The sequence below is a fragment of the Canis lupus genome, chromosome 23, assembly GCF_011100685.1.
Source record: "Canis lupus familiaris isolate Mischka breed German Shepherd chromosome 23, alternate assembly UU_Cfam_GSD_1.0, whole genome shotgun sequence".
NCBI classification, from domain to species: Eukaryota; Metazoa; Chordata; class Mammalia; order Carnivora; family Canidae; genus Canis; species Canis lupus.
Window position 1 is genome coordinate 45,160,131 of NC_049244.1, and position 13,789 is coordinate 45,173,919.

General features: G+C 38.2%; 1 protein-coding gene across 7 annotated transcripts in view; it reads left to right on the forward strand.

The window, feature by feature from the left end:
- Positions 1–13,789, forward strand: part of RNF13 (ring finger protein 13) — a 203,870-nt gene that overhangs the window by 160,269 nt on the left and 29,812 nt on the right. The window lies entirely within an intron of this gene.

Consider the following 13,789-nt stretch of genomic DNA (forward strand, 5'->3'; position numbering starts at 1 on the left):
TCCATATACCAGTAAAAAGTGTTCTGTTTTTTAATTTAGCAGGAAAAAAAAAATGCATAGAGAGGAGAAACAATGAAGGCATTAAAATTTAGTTCTGCCTAAATTTTATTTTCTAAGTAATAAAATATTTTTAAAACGTTTCATGTGTAATAACCACTATTTTATTAAAAATATAACATTAACAAAAAAACTAGGAAAAACCGCATGTTGAAAGGGATAAAGACATTTATAAAAATGTACTGCACTGTTCCCATTCAGTGTGGATTAAGTAAATTATTCATAGGCCAGAAGTGGTTTGAGGACTGGCTATAGGAATCACTTTTTTAAGCTTCATTTTATTTTTATGATTCTAAAACCCATAAAAAAAAGTTTAAAAAATGGATGTTGTTCTAGGCATACATGGTGGGTTTTTCATTTGAGTAAGATGATAAAAGCCATTATAGGATTTTGAGCAGGGGAAAGGTAATATGTAAATTAAATGTTAAAAGGGTCTTTCTGCTGCTATGTTAAGAACAGGGTATAGGAGGTCTAAGGTATTAGCAGAGAGACCAGATAAAATGCCATTGCAGTAATCCAAGTGAGATATGAATGTGGCTTGAACTGAGTGATAGCAGTGGAGGAGATGAAGAAATCTTAAGTTCTGGATATATTTGGAAGATGGAATACATTGGATTATTAATGGACTAGATGTGGATAGAAAAACAAGGATGACTCCAGGATGGCATTGCTTTAAATAGAGGTAAGGATGGTTAATAAATGGAGCAGGTTTGGGGGGAAAATTGGGAAATTAGTTTTGGACATGTGGAATTTCACATGTCTAGTAGACATTATAAAGAGTGGAGTTTAAGAGAGGGATCTGAACTGGAGGTATTATATAAAGATGTATTTAAATCATGAGTCTGAATGACAGTACCAAGAGAATGAGTATAGGTGGACAGAAAAATACCAAAGATGTACTGGGACATTCCAACATTAAGTAAGGAAGAAGAGGAATCAGTGGTAAAAATGGAGCAGGAATGACCAGTTATTTAAGGAGAAAATCAGAAGAGTGTGCTTTACCAGAAACACTGAAGTGATGCAAATCTATCAAAGAGCAAGGAGTGATAATCTGTGTCACATGCTTCTGATAAATAAGTAAGATGAGAGCCAACAGTTGATTATTAGAAGTTACTGATTATCTCGATGAGCAGTTCTGACAGGCCAAAAATCTGAGATTGTGGTGAGTTTGGGAAAGAATGAAAGGAAAAGGATCAGAGACAACTTTTCAAGAAATTTACTGAAAAATGGAAGCAAAGAAATGAGGTAGCAGCTGGTGGAGAAGTTGGGTTAAGAAATAAAGCATGTTTGCTGAAGGAAATTGATGTTACAGTTGACAGGAGAGTTGCTGTAATACTAACTTTGAGAAGAGAAGGAGGAATGGGAGCTGGTGCACAAATAGGTGGCCTAGTCTTAGGATAGCAGTAGCAGGGAGCGTTGAGCTCTGATGGAAGGTAGAATATGTGAGTATAAAATCCTGGGACGGGGATCCCTGGGTGACGCAGCGGTTTGGCGCCTGCCTTTGGCCCAGGGAGTGATCCTGGAGACCCGGGATCGAATCCCACATTGGGCTCCCGATGCATGGAGCCTGCTTCTCCCTCTGCCTGTGTCTCTGCCTCTCTCTCTCTCTCTCTCTCTCTCTGACTATCATAAATAAATAAAAATTAAGAAAAAATAAAAAAATAAATAAAAATAAGAAATCCTGGGACGTGGGTATTCATGGTGGTACATCTGTGGAAATTTTCTTTACTTCCATTTTTCTCAGTGAAGTAGGAAACAATCATTAACTGAAGATGAGGATGATGGGAGAGGAGAGATGTTGGAGGTTTAAGAACAGAAAGATGAAATAGTTCTAGGAGAGTGAGTGGGCAGATGGACCAGAGAAATAAAATATGATTAACTGGGAGCCCGAACCTCCCTTTAAGGTTTCTAGTTATGAACCAGTCAACGTAACTAGGTTTTTCTCTAGCCATATTCATCTTGCAGGGTGGTTGTTTTTCTGTACTATCCTGTTTTTTTTAAACATGAAGTATGATATGTATACAAAAAGTATCTAAGATACATATTTCTGGAACCATCCAGTTTAAGAAATAGAACATTATAGCACCCCAGAAACTATTGTATACCCTTCTAAATCATAATCCTTTCCTTACTGGAAGTAATCATCCGGGCTTATGATATCATTTCTTTGTATTAAGTCTTACCAGCTATGTATTCATTCAAAACAATATGATTGAATATATTTCCTGGTTTTGAATTGCATTTTTTAAGTTTTAATTTTAATCACCTGGCGTTTATCATGACAAATGTACTTCTTAATCCACATCATGTACTTCAGCTGTCCCCTTTGGTTAATCACCAGTTCTCTATAGTTGAGTCTGTTTCTTGGTTTGCCCCCCCCCCCCCACTTTCTTACTCCTTTGCTCATTTGTTTCTTAAATTCCACATGAGTGAAATCATATGGTATTTGTCTTTTTCTGCCTTATTTTGCTTAGCATTACACTCTCTAGCTCCATATATGTTGCAAATGGCAAGATTTCATTCTTTTTATATGGCTGAATAGTATTTCACTGTGTTTGTGTGTGTGTGTGTGTGTATGTGTGTGTGTGTATGTGTATATATATACACATACACACACACACATACACATCTTCTTTACCTGTTCATCAGTTGATGGACACTTGAGCTGCTTCCATATCTTGGCTATCATAAATAACGCTGTTATAAACATTCAGAGTGTATATATCCCTTTGAATTAGTGTTTTGTAGTCTTTGAATAAATATACCCAGTAGTGCAATTGCTGAATCATAGGGTAGTTCTATTTTTAACTTTTTGAGGAACTTCCATACTGTTTATTAGAGTGGCTGCATCAGTTTGTGTCCCCATCAACAGAGCAAAGGGGTTCCTTTGTCTCCATATACTCCCCAACACGTGTTGTTTCTGTGTGTTTGAGTTGAGCTATTCTGACAGGTATGAGGTGATGTCTCATTGTAGTTTTGATTTATATTTCTCTGATGATAAGTGATGTTGAACATTTTTCATGTATCTGTTGGTCATTTGTGTATCTTTTTTTAGAGAAATGTCTGTTCATGTCTTCTGCCCATTTTTAATTGGTTTATTTTTTGGACATTGAAGGGTTTTTTTTTGGATTTGTTGTTTTTCTTTTCTTTAGTGGGCAATGAATTTTTATAAGTTCTTTATATACTTTGAATATTAACCCTTTATTGGACATGCCATTTGCAAAATTTTCTCCCATCCAGTAAGTGCCTTTTAGTTTTGTTATTTCCTTGGCTATGCAGAAGCTTTATTTTGATATAGCCCAGTAGTTTATTTTTGCTTTTGTTTCCCTTGCCTCAGGGACCTATCTAGAAAAACATTTCTATAGCTGATGTGAGAGAAATTACTGTGTTCTCTTCTATGATTTTTTATGGTTTCAGGTCTTACATTTAGGTCCTTAATCCATTTTGAGTTTATGTTTGTGTATGATCTAAGAAAGTGATCCAGTTTCATTCTTTTGCATGTGACTGTCTAGTTTTCCCACCATCATTTGTTGAAGAGACTGTCTTTTTCTTATTGCAAATTTTTGCCTCCTTTGTCAAAGATTAATTGACTATAAGCATGCTTTTATTTCTGGGTATATTTCTATTCCATTCTGTTGATCTATGTGTCTGTTTTTGTGCCAGTACCATACTGTTTTGATCACCGCAGCTTTGTACTGTATCTTGAAATTCGGGATTGTTATACCTCCAGGTTTGTTCTTTTTCAAGATTGCTTTGGCTACTTGGGGTGTTCTGTGGTTCCATACAAATTTTAGGTTTGTTTAGTTCTTTGAAAAGTGCTGTTGACATTTTGGTAGGGGTTGCATTAAATCTGTAGATTGTTTTAGGTAGCATGGACCTTGAGCTAATATTTGTTCTTCTAATCCATGAGCATGGAATATCTTTCTGTTTCTTTGTGTCATCTTCAATATCTTTTATCAACATTTTATAGTTTTCAGAGTTTCACCTCTTTGGTTAAGATTATTCCTAGGTATTTTATTTTTGGTGCAATTGTAAATGGAATTATTTTCTTAATTTCTTTTTCTACAGCTTCATTATTAGTTTATAGAAATGCAATGGATTTCTGTATATTGATTTTATATCTTGCAACCTTACTGAATACATTAATTCTATTAGATTTTTGGTGAGTCTTTAGGGTTCTCTGTATATTAGTATCATGTTACCTGCAGATAGTGAAGGTTTTACTTCTTCCTTACCAACTTGGATGCCTTTTATTTCTCTTTGTTATCTGATTGCTGTGGCTAGGACTTCCAGTACAGTGTTCAATAAAAATGGTAAAAATGGACATCCCTGTTTCTGTTCTTGGCCTTGGGGGGAAAAGCTCTCAGTTTTTCCCTTTGAGTATGATGTTAGTTGTGGGTTTTTCATATATAGCCTTTATTATGTTGGTGTACATTACCTCTAAACCTACTTCGTTGTAGGTTTTTATCATGAATGGATGTTGTATTTTGTCAGACGCTTTTTTCTGTACCTATTGAAATGATCATATGGTTTTTATCCTTTTATTGATACATATCATGTTGACTGATATGTGAATACTGAACTACCCTTGCATCCTGGAAATAAATCCCACTTGATCATGGAGAATGATTTTTTTAATGTATAGTTGGATTTGGTTTGCTAATTTTTTGTTGAGGATTTTTACATCTGTGTTCATCAGAAATACTGGCCTGCAGTTCCCTTTTATTGTGGTTTTTCCTGGTTTTGATATCAGGATAATTCTGGCTTCATAGAATGAATTTGGGAGCTTTCCTTCCTCTTCTATTTTTGGAATAATTTGAGAAGAATAGGTATTAACTCTTCTTTAAAATGTTTCATAGGGGGTCCTGGGTAGTACAGTCAGTTATGTGGCCAATTCTTGGTTTTTAGCTCAGGTCATGATCTCAGGATTGCGAGATTGATCCCTGTGTCTGGCTTTCTGCTCAGAACAGAGTCTGAACTCTTTCTGCCTCTGCCTCTCCCCCACCAAATAAATTTTTAAAATCCTAAAAATAAAATAAAACAAAATAAAATAAAATATTTTGTAGAATTCACCTGTGAAGCCATCTTGTCCTGGACTTGAGAGGTTTATTTATTACTAACACATTTCCATACCTGGTAACTATTCTGTTCACATTTTCTATTTCTTCCTGTTACGGAAGAGTATATGTTTCTAGGAATTTATCCATTTCTTCTAGTTAGTTCAATTTGTTGGCATACACTTTTTCATAATATTCTCTTATAACCCTTTGGATTTTTGTAGTGTCCGTTGTTATTTCTCTTCTATCATTTTTTATTTTGTTTGAGTCCTCCCCCCACTTTGATGAATCTAGCTAGATAAAGTATTCTTGGTTGAAGATTTTTTTTTTCCTTTCAGCTCTTTGAGTATATCATGCCATTTCTGTCCTGCAAAGTTTCTGCTAAAAAACCATTTGATAGCTTTATTGGCTTTGCCTGTTTTGTAACTGTTTTCTCTTGATGCTTTTAAAATGCTCTTTTCACTACTTTTTACTTTTTTCTTTTTATTAATTTTTATTTACTTTTTATCTTATTTTTTTGGTAGCAATGCAAGTTTATTTTTTCCTTTTTTTTTTTAAATTTAAATTCAATTTGCCAACATACAGTGTAACACCCAGTGCTTATCACATCACATGCCCTCCTTATTGCCCATCACCCAGTTACCCCATCCCTCCACCTACCTCCTCTTCTGCAACCATTTGTTCCCAGAGTAAGGAATCTCTCATGGTTTGTCTTCCTTTCTAATTTTTCCCCACTCAATTTCTCTTCCTTCCCTTATGATTCTTTTCACTATTTCTTATATTCACATATGAGTGAACCCATATAATTGTCTTTCTCTAATTGACTTATTTCACTCAGCATAATACCCTCCAGTTACATTCATGTCAATGTAAACAGTAGGTATTCATCCTTTCTGATGGCTGAGTAATATTCCATTGTATATATAGACCATGTCTTCTTTATTCATCTGTTGTGAAGGACATCTCAGCTCGCTCTTCCACAGTTTGACTATTGTGGACATTGCTGCTATGTACATTGGGGTGCAAGTGTTTCATAATTTCACTATATCTGTATCTTTTGGGTAAATACCTAGTAGTATAATTGCTAGTTTGTAGCTCCATTTTTAACTTCTTGAGGAACCTTCATACTGTTTTCCAGAGTTGCTACACCAGCTTACATCCTATCAACACCAACAGTGTGAGAGGGTTCTTCCTTTCTCCACATCCTTGCCAACATTTGTTGTTTTTTGTCTTGGTTTTTTTTTTTTTTTTAAGATTTTATTTATTTATTCATGAGAGACACAGAGAGAGAGAGAGAGAGAGAGAGAGGCAGAGACACAGGCAGAGGGAGAAGCCGGCTCCATGAAGGGAGCCCGATGCGTACTCAATCCCAGGAGTCCAGGATCATGCCCTGGGCCGAAGGCAGGTGCTAAACTGCTGAGCCACCCAGGTATCCCCTCTGTCTTGTTAATTTTAGCCATTCTCACTGGTGTAAAGTGGTATCTCGTTGGTTTTGATTTGTATTTCCCTGATAACAAGTGATATGGAGCATTTTTTCATGTGTCTGTAGGCCATATGTAGATCTTCTTTGGAGAAATATCTGTTCATGTCTTCTCCCCATTTATTGACTGGATTGTTTGCTTTTTGGGTGTTGAGTTTGATAAGTTTTTTATATATCTTGTATACTAACCCTTTATCCGATAATGTCATTTGCAAATATCTTCTTCCATTCCTAGGTTACCTTTTAGTTTTATTGACTGTTTTCCTTTGCCGTGCAGAAGCTTTGTATCTTAATGAAGTTCCAGTAGTTCATTATTGCTTTTATTTCCTTTGCCTTTGTAGACATGTCTTGCAAGAAGTTGCTGTAGTTGAGGTCAAAAAGGGTGCTATGTTCTCCTCTAGGATTTTGATGGATTCCTGTCTCACATTTAGATTTCTTATCCATTTGATTTTATCTTTGTCTATGGTGTAAGAGAATGGTCCAGGTTCATTCTTCTCCATGTGGCTGTCCAGTTTTCCCAACACCATTTATAGTCTTTCTTCTATTGGATATTCATTCCTGCTTTGTCAAAGATTAATTGATCAGAGTTGAGGGTCCATTTCTGGGTTCCCTATTCCATTCCATTGATCTATGTGTCTGTTTTTGTGCCAGTACCATACTGTCTTAGATGATAATAGCTTTGTAATACAGCTTGAAGTCAGGCATTGTGATGCCCCCAGCTTTGGTTTTCTTTTTCAACATTCCTCTGGCTATTCGGGGTCTTTTCTGGTTCCATACAAATCTTAAGATTATTTGTTCCACCTCTGTGAGAAAATTCCATGGTATTTTGATAGGGATTGCGTTGAATGGAATTGTTCTGGGTAGCATAGGCATTTTCACAACATTTATTCTTCCAATCCATGAGCGTGAAATGTTTCCCCATCTCTTTGTGTATTCCTCAATTTATTTCATAATGTTTTGTAGTTGTTAGGGTACAGATGCTTTACTTCTTTAGTTAGGTTTATTTCTAGGTATCTTACAATTTTTGGTACAATTGTAAATGGGATCAATATCTTAATTTCTCTTTTTTTAGTCTCATTGTTAGTATATAGAAATGCGACTGATTTCTGTGCATTATTTTGTATGTTGCCATATTGCTGAATTGCTGGATGAGTTCTGGCAGTTTTGGGGTAGAGTTCTCCACATACAGTATCATGTCATCTACAAAGAGTGAGAGTTTGACTCTTCCTTGCCAATTTGAGTGCCTTTTATTTCTTTTTGTTGTCTGATTATTGAAGCTACAACTTTTAGTACAATGTTGAACAACAATGGTGAGAGTGAGCATCCCTCTCATGTTCCTGATCTTAGGAGAAAAGCTCTCAGATTTCCCCATTGGGAATGATATTCGCTGTGGGCTGTTTGTAGATGGCTTTTATGATATTGAGGTATGTTCCTCCTATTCCTACACTTTGAAGCATTTTAATCAAGAAAGGATGCTGTAGGAGATCCCTGGGTGGCGCAGTGGTTTAGCGCCTGCCTTTGGCCCAGGACGCGATCCTGGAGTCCTGGGATCGAGTCCCATGTCGGGCTCCCGGCATGGAGCCTGCCTCTCCCTCTGCCTGTGTCTCTGCCTCTTTCTCTCTATGTCTATCAGAAATAAATAAATCTTTAAAAAAAAAAAAAAAGGAAAGGATGCTGTAGTTTGTGAAATGCTTTCTCTGCATCAGTTGAAAGGACCATATGGTTCTTGTCTTTTATTAATGTGATCACATTGATTGATTTACAAATGTTGAACCACCCTTGCATCCCAGGAAAAATCCCACTTGGTCATGGTCAGTAATCCTCTTAATGTACCGTTGTATCTTACTGGCTAGTATCTTGGTGAGTATTTTGACATCCATGTTCATCAGGGATATTGGTCTGTAATTCTCCGTTTTTGATGGGGTTTTTGTCAGGTTTGGGGATCAACCTGGCCTCATAGAAAGAGTTTGCAAGTTTTCTTTCCATTTCTATCTTTTGAAACAGCTTCAGTAGAACAGGTATTATTTCTTCATTAAATGTTTGGTAGAATTCCCCTGGGAAGCCATCTGGCCTTGGACTCTTATTTCTTGGGAGGTTTCTGATGACTGCTCTAATTTCTTTACTGGTTATTGGTCTGTTCAGGTTTTCTATTTCTTCCTGTTTTAGTTTTGATAATTTATAGGCTTCCAGGAATGCATCCATTTCTTCCAGATTGCCTGATTTCTTGGCATTCATATGTTTGCTCGTGATACATTCTTAAAATCGTTTGTATTTCTTTGGTGTTGGTTGTGATCTCTCCTCTTTCATTCATGATTTTATTAATTTGAGTCTTTCGGGGGCACCTGGATGGCTCAGTGGTTGAGCATCTGCCTTTGTCTCAGGTTGTCATCCTGGGGTCCTGGGATCGAGCCCTGTATCAGGCTTCCTATGGGGACCCTTCTTCTCCCTCTGCTTCTGTCTCTGCCTCTCTCTCTCTCTCTCTGTCTCTCATGAATAAATAAAAGCTTTAAAAATTTTTTGAGTCTTTTTTCTTTTTAGTAAATCTAGCTAGGGACTTATCTATCTTATTAATTCTTTCAAAGAACCAGCTCCTAGTTTTGTTGATCTGTTGTGCTGTTTTTCTCATCTCTATTTCATTGAGTTCAGCTCTAATCTTTATTATTTCTCTTCTCTTGCTTGGTTTAGGCTTTATTTGCTGTTCTTTCTCCAGCTCCTTTAGGTGTAAGTTTAGCTTATGTATTTGAGATCTTTCTAATTTTTTGAGGGAGGCTTGGATTGAAATGTACTTCCCTCTTAGGACCACTTTGCTTTGACCACAAAGATTTTGAACAGTTGTGCTTTCATTTTTGTTAGTTTGCATGAATCTTTTTAATTTTTCTCTATAATTTCCTGGTTGACCCATTCATTTTTTAGTAAGCTGCTCTTTAACCTCTATCATGGAGAGCATTCACTCCATCAAGTGCGCACCTCTACCTCTCCTGGAGGAAGACAAAGGGTTGCTGCATTCCAGTCCTTTGCAGAAATCCAGCAGAGAGCAGTCACCTGATCCATCTGCAGCTCAAGGTTTATGGCACAACATGCTAAGCCTCTTCCCAAACTCTCTGACCTAAACTCATTTCCCCATTCCAATGCTTGATAACTCTGCTGGCTCAGATGCCCCTGTTCTTTCTGTGACTCTGGGGATACTGAGACCCCACTGTCCCTCCTGTGATTCTGCCTCACTTCACCACTGAGCACCTTTCATGCAGGGCAGTCTCTCACAGGAGCAGATTTGTAAAGGTCCTGATTTTGAGCTCCAGGGCTGTATCACTTTCCTGCAGCCGGTTTACAAAGGCTCCCTCCCCTCTCTGTTCATCTTCCAATATATTCCCTCCATTTCTCTTCTCCATACTCCTACCTTGCAAATAATGGTCACTTGTCTACTTATAGAGTTCCAGCTGTTCATTCTTTACATCTCAGGTTGAATTAATAGGTGTCCAGTATGGTTTGACAGATATTAAGCTAAATTTAGGGACCACATAAAAGGAGGACCCTTATTCTTACACCATCTTGCCTCACTTTTTACCATTTTAATTACTGTGCATCTTTGTGTGGACTTCCTTAGGCTGATTTTGTCGGGGACTCTCTTTGCTTCTTGGATCTGGATTTCTGTTACCTTCCCCAGATTGGGGAAATTTTTTAATATTTCTTCAAACAAGTTATCTTCCCTCTTTTCTCCTCCTAGGATCCTTATAATGCAAACTGATGGTGTCACTGAGTTCCCTAAGTCTATTTTCAATTTTTATTATTTTTTTCCTCTCTCCTCTTCACCTTGATTTATTTCCATTACACTGACCTCCATGTCACTGATCCATTTTTCTGCTTCCTGTAGTCTACTATTTATTCCCTCTATTGTATTTTTGAGTTATTGAGTTCTTCATCTCTGATTGGTTCTTTTTAATGTTCTCTATCACTTTTGTTGAGGGTCTCACTGAGATCATCCTCCAGTTTTTCTCAAGTCTCATTAGTATTTTTATGACCATTATTTTAAGTTCTCTATCAGGCATATTACCTGTGTGTTTTGTTGCCTTTGATTTTTGTCCTGTTGTTTCATTGGGGACATATTCCCCTGTCTCCTCATTTTGTCTCTGTCTGTTTCTCTGTGTTAGGAAAGTCAGCTATGTCTCTTGCTCTTGAAAGTAATGGCCTTATGAAGAAGAGGTTCTGCAGTGCAATGTCTTCTGTTCACCAGAACCTGGTGCTTCGGGGTATCTCCAATATGTGTTGCGTGTGCCCTATGGTTGTGGCTGAGCTGCTTCTGCCTTCAGTCCCATTCATCTGTAATGGCTCTCTGCCCATTCTGGGCAGGGTTTGGTCCTTATGTTGTTAGTGGGCCAGTCTGAGGCCAGCTTTGTCTTGAGTTAGACCAGGCATTTTCCAGAGATGCAGTAGCATGTGACTGCAGGGCACTTTCTCTCTCTTGTCCCCTCAGAAACTTTTGTTGTTGGGTGGGGCCTGTAGTCAGACCAGATATCTGCCCTTAGCCCACTGTTGGGGTATAGTCAGAATGGTGTGTGTGGTTATCCTTCCCTCTCTCTGGGGCAGGAGTCACTTTGGAGTGCTGTTAGTCCCTGTTGAGCCTGCTTGCACCCTGCCAGGCTTGTGGCACTACTTTGGATAGGTTCTGGCCAAGGGCATATTGGAGGCAGGTCTGTAGGAGAATGCAAGGTAGGGCATGCTGTTAGAAAGTTAGGTAGGGGGCAGCCCGGGTGGCTCAGCAGTTTAGCGCTGCCTTCAGCCCAGGTTGGGATCCTGGAGACCCGGGATCAAGTCCCACGTCAGGCTCCCTGCATGGAGCCTGCTTCTCCCTCTGCCTGTGTCTCTGCCTCTCTCTCTCTCTCTCTCTCTGTCTCTCTGTCTCTCTCTCTCTCTTTCTCTGGTCTCTCATGAATAAATAAATAAAATCTTTTTAAAAAGGAAAGAAAGTTAGATAGGAAATGTTGGTGCTTCACTGGTTCCTGTAGTTGTCTGTGTGCCTAGGCTGGGGAGTGAAGGAAGGAAATGGATCCTTCTGACTCCTTTGTTCCTGGAGAGGTTTCCCCTCCAGTATGTACTCTGAGATTATTAATCAAATCCTTCTCCTGTATACCCCAAGTTTTGTTTTGTTTTTTTCCAAACTAATGCTTCTATGCTCTGTCTCTGTGGGGCTATTTCTTGTGCTGCCTTTTTAAGGGTGGGGGCTTCATTTCCCATTACCCTCTTGGCTCTTCCAAAGTAGAGCCTGCTAATTTTTAAAGTTCCTGGGTAGTAAGCCCAGCTGATTGTAAGAACTCAGAAAATTATGCCCCTTTGGTTTTCATGCAGTTTTATGCATTGTGCCTGGAGCGCTTGGTGTGAGGGTCTACTCCTTCCCCCCACCCCCCTTTCTGTACCTTTCATGTCCCTCCCTTCCCTGGACAGTTCCATTTGGCTCCTGACATTGTCTCCACCCTTCTTGCCCTTTTTAGGTGGCCTTGTCTCTACATTTAGTTGTGGAGAGACTGTTCTGCTAGTCTTTGGGTCATTTTCTGGGTTATTTATCTAGTTGTATCCATGGGATGAGGTGAGTTGAGCGTCTTTCTACTCTCTCATCTTCTTCCTGGGATCTAGAACTTCATTGCTTTTCATGGCTGAGTAATATTCCATTGTGTATTTCTTTTTTTTCCCCAAAAGATTTTATTTATTGGGATATCTGGGTGACTCAGTTGGTTAAGCTTCTGCCCTCAACTCAGATCATGATCCCAGGGTCCTGGGATCAAGCCCCACATTGGGCTCCCTGCTCAGCCAGGACCATGCTTCTCATTATCCCTCTATGGCTCCCCCTGCTTGTACTCTGTCTCTCTCTCTTTCTTCCTCCCGAATAAATAAAATCTTAATAAGAGGGGAAGAGAGAGCAAGAGTGCAAGAGCAGGGGGAGGGAGAAGGAGACTCCCTGGCTGAGCAGGGAGCCGACTTAGGGCTTGATCTCAGGATGCTGGGATCATTTTTCAAGCTGAAGGCAAATGCTTAACTGCCTGAGCCACTCAGATGCCCCCCATCATGTGTTTCTACCACATTTTGTTTATCTAGTCATCTGTTAGTGGACACATGGGTTGCTTCCACATTTTAGCTATTGTGAATAATGATGCAATGAAAATTGTAAAAGTGTATGTTTGAGTTCCTGAATTCAGTTCTTTTGAGTACGTATACCTAAAGGTGGTGTTGCTGAGTTGTTTGGAAATTCTGTGTTCAAGGTTCTGAGGAACTGCTCGTACTGTCTTTTGCAGCTACTACACCATTTTACAGTCCAAGCAGCAGTACAGAAGCATTCTTCTTTCTCCTTATTTTCGAGTAGATTTTTACGAATAGTGTGAGATAGGGCTCCAAGTTTTTATGTACATTGTACATGGAAATGCAGTAGTCTCAGCACCATTTGTTGAAAAGATTATTCTTTCTTCATTGAATGGTCTTTCACCCTTGTCAAAAACATTGGCTATAGATGTATGGGTTTATTTCTAGACTCTCAAGTCTCTTCCATTGGTCTGTATGTCTGTCCTTATGCCAGTACTACACTGTTTTGATTACTTTAAATTTGCAGTATATTTTGAACAGGGAAGTATGAGTCCTACCTTTTTTTTTTTTTTAAGAATGTTTTAGATATTCAGGATCCCTTGCCAATTACATTTGAATTTGAGGATCACATTTTCCATATCTTCAAAAAAGGCTGTTGGAATTTGGGTAAGGATTATGTTGAATTTGTAGATTGCTTAGGATATTATTGCCATCTTAATATTAGGCTTTCCCAATCTATGAGCATGGAATGTCTTTCTATGTATTTAAGTTTTTAATTACTTTCATCGATGTCTTATATTTCTCAGTATACAGGCCTTTCATTTCTTAAAATTTTTCCTAGGTATTTTATTCTTTAAGATGCTATTGCAAATGGAATTGATTTCTTAATTTCCTTTTTGGATTGTTCATTGCTAGTGTACAGAAACTCAACTGATTTTTATATAATGGATCTTGTAACCTCCAAATGCTGAATTTATTAGCTCTAGTAGCTTTCTTATGAAATCTTTGCGATTTTCTATATATAGGATCATGTCTTCTATAAATAGACATAGTTTTACTTTTTCCTTTCCGATGTGGGTTCCTTTGCTTTCTTGTCCAACTGCTCTAGTAGTAATGCTCTGTGATA